Genomic DNA, 6,000 nt, shown 5'->3' on the forward strand with positions numbered 1-6,000 from the left:
CTCTCTTCTCTCTCTCTTCTACGACTCTCTCTCTCTTCGATTTTGGGCTACTTTTACGTCGGATCGACAAATCGAAGCCACCACGACGCTCCTGACGAAGTTCTCTACAAGTCTGCCGGAGCGGATCGTCAGGGAAACGAAGTTGGATTTCATCCCAAATCCAAGGTAAGACTTTATATTCAATATTTGGATTTTTGACAGTTGAAGAAAGTGATATACGCATAAAAATACTAAACTTTAATACTGAAAATTTTCAGTTCCAGGGGTATTGATTGGGAACGTTGGGAATCATTCCTAAGTTGAGGTAAGACTTTTTAAGTCGAATTTGACTTAATGGTAGTTATAGAAAATGTTGTACGTACGAAAATACTAAACTTTAATTCTGCGAGTTTTCATTTTCAGAGTATTGAGTTAAGAACCTTGTAGATACAGGAAAGATTTTCTTAGGGGCTTTTCAGGAATCAGGTAAGGGGATAAACTAAGTTAGTTTTGTTTTGAGAAAATGCATGTATATATATGTAGCATCTGGTTTCAGGAAAAATAAATATATTTATATATATGATTTATATTTGGAAAATACTGTTTAAATGATGATATGTTGAATACGTGGAAAATTTGTTTAGTGTGGCATGAGTATAAAAATATTGTGAAATACTGTTTTTTTTTTTGGAATGGGGACGATATGGATTTCTATGATGGAAAATCGGCATACGGGCCAAGATATTTATATATATATATATATATGTGATTCGCCGACATACGGGCTGTGCTATGCGGATGAGATTTGCCAGCATACGGGCTGTGCTACTTGATTTGTCGGCGTGTGGGCCGAGTTATGTGATTTGCCAACGTACGGGTTGTGCTATGTGATTTGCCGGCGTACGGGCCAAGCTATGATAAAATGTGTAATTTCGGCATACGGGCCGATGATTTTCATGAAATATGTATATGTGAAAAATGATATGATTGATTTGATAATTATTTATATGAGATATCCATGTATCACGATTTTAGTATATGTATATGATATCAGAACCTGGTTGGCTTGGTCTAGGCTAGCACTTGCACGGTACCGTTGCTATGTGTCCATGATCCTCGTAATCATGATATCTGTGTTAACGCCGTTATACGGAGTGGTGTGAGATTGGATGGTCGATGTGGTTATTTTCAAGAAGTGTGCTGTTATCGCCCCTGGTGTACGGACCAGTCTGGGTAGACCCATCGGACCTACAGACTACTGTTTGACTTGGCAGTGGTCGACCAACCATCGTCAGGTCCCGCCTTCGGGCTACACAACCCAGTCATGTGGGGGTAATACATGACAACAGCCAGCTAACCTACTAGGATTGTTTTTATGTTATTATTATTATTATTATATGAGATGAGAAATGTTTATGAAAATGCAGTATGTTCTGCCATGTTTTGATATGCATATGTTTTTCCAGATTTGATAAACAGTATTGAATATGTTATGTATTGTATATGTAGAACACAGAATACTCATGTTGCCACACACTGGTATTAGTTTATTTCCCTTACTGAGAGGTGTCTCACCCCTAAATCTTATACATTTTTCAGGAGCCCCTGATAGGAGAGCGGGAAAAGCCCCGTTGATTTAGATCAGTTGTTTGCCCTCTTTGGAAGGGTAAGTTTTTGGTAGGGACAGTTAGGTTTTGTGGGGATTGTCCCTAGATTTCATTTTTGAGATGTATATACTGTGAGATAGTAATTGTAGTGACTCTGGTATGTGTTATGCACATTATGATGAGATGTATATAATTTTATACTTTTTGCTGCGTAGGTTTCTGCTGTATGTTTTGTTATATCCCTGGTGCCTACGGGCCCAAGTGGATTGTGACCTGCTGAGCTGGAATGTATGATGTGATGATAATTTATTTATATAAAAAAATTTATGTGAAAAAAGACCAGGTCGTTACACTGAAAGGTTGGCCTCAAGTGCTGGTGTTGCAGCAAAAATAGCTGCTGTGCTTGTTGTAATAGAGCCGAGGATACAGGTGGAGTTGGGGCTTGTGGCCGAGAAAGGTTGCTGGGGTTAGGGAATAGAATAGGGTGAATATGGAGAGCTTAAGGGAGAGACTAAGGGAGTGAGGGAATGAGAGTTGAAAGACACGAGAGGGAGAGAGCAAGAGAGAACATAACAAAGTAAGGAAGAAAGAGAAGGGAAGAAGGAGAGTTTAAGGGAGAGAGGGGATGGTGCGCAGGGCACAAGCAGAAAAGGGAAAAAAAAAAGGATTAAATAGAGGAAGGGGCTTGCCCTAGACTCGGATGAAGTCCAACCCGACCCGGCCACGCATGGCCGGGTCACATCAAAACATGGTTTTATTATTTTTTATTATTATTTTTTTCTTCATCTTTGCTCTCTGCGTTCACAGCCAAGTTTTACCTTCTTGGAGCCTATTTCTTGCAAGACTCAAAACACAAACATTGTAGATAATCTTTTCCTCTTTTTCTATAAATTTGAATCGTTTCGATCGGAGCTTGGACGAAAGAGATGCATGAAATACGAACAGGTGTTGGTTTTGATTCCTAGGAATTTTCCTGTGATATAATATTACCAAAAATTCATAAATTAAGCAATAAAACTCAATAATGATAAATTCGGAACTTTATTAAAATATTGGACAAATTTGGACACTTAATTAAAAATATAAGTCGTAAAGACTGGATTAAAGTGTCCAATTACGCTGTTTTGACGCGTAATCACACGTGTATACCATTTCCTATAACTACCGTAAGACCAAATTTGGCTTAGCAAGACTTACCTCAACTCAGGTATGATTTTTAATACAGTTCTACCAACGATCCTGTAAGAACCCGAACCGTGATAAATGGGTTTAAATATTAAAGAGAGTCACATTTTGGTAAAAGAGCAAGTCTTGTCGACGAAGCCTTTGTTCTTCTCGTTGACGAAATTCAGAGAATCGTCGACGAGGAGAAGCCGAGGAGTCTTGAAAAAACTGGTGATCTCAGATTCGTTGACATGGTCACCGATTTGTCGACGTAGGTAGTGGAAGATTCGTCGACGAAGGCACCATTTCGTCGACGAATTGGGTTGGGTGAAAGGGCTATAAATAGGAATTTCCTTTGCTTCCTCACTAAGAAAACTTTAATCTTATCTCTCTCTCTCTCTAAACCTCTCCCTACTCTCTCTCTCTCTCTAGATTTCTTCGCCGATCATTGCTGGAATCAAGAAGTTGAAGTTACCATGAGGATCGTGGAAGGATTCTCTACAATTTCTACGAATCGAAATCTCGTTTAAGAGATTTTCGAGTTTTGGCGAAAAATTGAGGTAAGACTTGGTTTTCATTTCTGATCTAGTAGTTTTGTAGGTAACTGTCTTGCGAACATATTCTGTACTGTGATTTGTAAGTTTTGGAACTCGGTTCGCTGTTTAGGGGCCTTGGAGTTCGGGATTTGCTTTTTGGGGAAAAGGTAAGGGGAACTATGTTTATATTGGTTATTTTTGAAATTAGACTCGGTGGAACTGTGGTCCACGGTCCTGTGTGTGTTTTGGCTACTCATTTGGGGGGAATCTAACGGGAAAAATTATGGGTTTTTCATTATTACAGTTTTGCGAAAAGGGGGCGACGGGCTGCATCCCGGGTTTTGTTGAAAATCGTGGGTATATGTTAATTTATACTGTGATATTGGGATGGCCGTGCCTTGACTTGCATTTGAACTGTATTTGTTTGAAAAACCATGATTTAGATTACCAAATGGGTGTGGTTTGTTTTGTTATATGAGCATGCATGTGTGTGTGATATGTTGAAATGCTAGTAGGAACTAGGTTCCGAAATTGTTCCAAGTACTGAGAGTGTCCGACTCTATATCCGAAGGTGTGTGTTTATCGCCTGCTACGTAGGCAAGAGTGTCCAACTCTATATCCGAGGGCATGAGACTATACCGGCAGATTAGGCCGAAGGGTGTGGATCCACCAGTTAGCGCCGGTACGAGCCATGGGAGTTGGGGACTAGCCATGTGCCGGTGGCGGCGTGCTTCATAGGTTGGCCGGGCCAATACTAGATTGTCGCGGACCGGCTTCGGGCCGACGGGTGTGACGACACTAGGATTGCTGATCATGTGTTGTGTGTGCGTGTATGCACTGTGTAAATTAGTATTGGATTACATTCAACTGCGTGTATGTTACATCGTGATAACACTCAAATGCCACACACCGATATAACCTGTGTTCTTTCTTACTAAGAGGTGTCTGACCCCTACTGTACGTTCATTTTTACAGGTCCTTCGACTAATCAGAACTAACGTCCTGGTGTAGGGAGCGTAGTAGCCAGTGTACCGCGTTTAGCGCTGGGTAAGTGCTAGAACTGTAATTTTGGTGGGTTGCCATTTTGGGATGTGTTGGGCACTCATTTGTACATTTTGATAGAGCATTGTGTCGGCTCTTGTATAGACTCTGGTATGGTACTGCATATGTATGTATGATTTTTTTCTGCTACGTATATGACTGTGTTTGGATGTGTTTAGGGTGCTTGGGAACCCCACAGGGTTGGACCCTCATCCTTTGTATTGTATCTGTGATGATTTGTATGATACAGGGACAGGTTAGGTTACATTTTCACCCCTAGGTCCCATTCTAGGGTTCGGGGCGTGACAGATCCGTTTCGACAGATATGCAGAGAACTTCTCCAAGAGCGTCGTGGTGGCTTCAGATCGTTGATCCGGCGAAAATCCCGGCCAAAATCGAAGGGGGAAGAGGAGGGAGCTGAATGGAGAGAGAGAGGGTGAGAGATTCCTTAAATTTGAAGTAAAAATCTGAGTTTTTGATATTTATAGGACTGGATTTGTCGACGAGCCACGTCATCTCGTCGACGAGTCCTTTAATAATTTCGTCGACGAAACCCACTCCTCATCAACGAAATTTAGACTGCTCAAAAACCTCTCTCGATATTTCCTCGTCAACGAATCCCCTATGTTCGTCGACGAGGCTTCTAATGATTTCTCCTTTTTAAATTACATTATAATTATTCGGGTCGTCACACAAGATCTGCCAAAGGGGTGGATTATTAGTGTCAGTTTTACAAACCCTCACTAATATAGTGGATTATTATTGACAGTTTTTTTAAAACCATCCCTAATAATGCATGTTAATGAAAGAACAATCTGTGTTTGATTGGTTGAGTTTAGATGATGATCTATGGTCTTTTCTTAGGTGTTTGGGTGCTTGTGAGCTAGTTAGAATCTCGATGTATGTAGCAAAGTATCTGATTAAGCAAGAATGCACAGGGAAGGTTGCGATTCCTCTGCATCGAGGAATCATAACAAGCGTAGTGAAGGACCTTCCAAGATGAAGGTAGAGATGGTAAATGAATAGAGCAACAAGTAGGAAAATTTCCCTCTGAATACGGAGGTTCAACTAGTGATGCAAGTGAAACTAATGTGAAATCAAAAGTGGCACCAATGTTTTCACCCAAAAAGGGTAAAAGCAATTGTCAAGACCCAATCGCATGAAAGAGTACTCTAAGACTATCACCATAGTGCAATGACAAGCTATCTTGAGAAGCAACAACACTGGGGAGGAAATACACGGTGTTTCATATTATGGTCTTTGACTCAATTGCCTGTGAGAGGAAATACCCACTGTTTTGTAACGCCCTAACCCTCTACGTGGGCCCGAGGTGCTACTAATCCATTCATTTACCTGATAATCTACATAATCATACCCACTGTTTTAAAATATTTTTGAAATGATGAGTAAAAATCATTTGAATATATTAAACTTCATCCTAACATAATCATCAAATATTTAGAAAGACTAAGATCCATCCCTAGAGAAAGAGCTTAAAGATCTTATATGCATCACTGTCGTTTATTGAAATATTGAGGCTCTTTAGAAAAACCTTGAACATTATATCTAGTACTTAAAGCTTCATAATCTGATATGAACTGTTCTTGGTTTATAAGCATCATGTTATGTGTTAATATCATTTTTTTGATGCATGTATGATTTGTTGGGATAAT

Source organism: Malania oleifera, chromosome 10 (genome assembly GCF_029873635.1).
Source record: "Malania oleifera isolate guangnan ecotype guangnan chromosome 10, ASM2987363v1, whole genome shotgun sequence".
In the NCBI taxonomy this organism is placed as follows: domain Eukaryota; kingdom Viridiplantae; phylum Streptophyta; class Magnoliopsida; order Santalales; family Ximeniaceae; genus Malania; species Malania oleifera.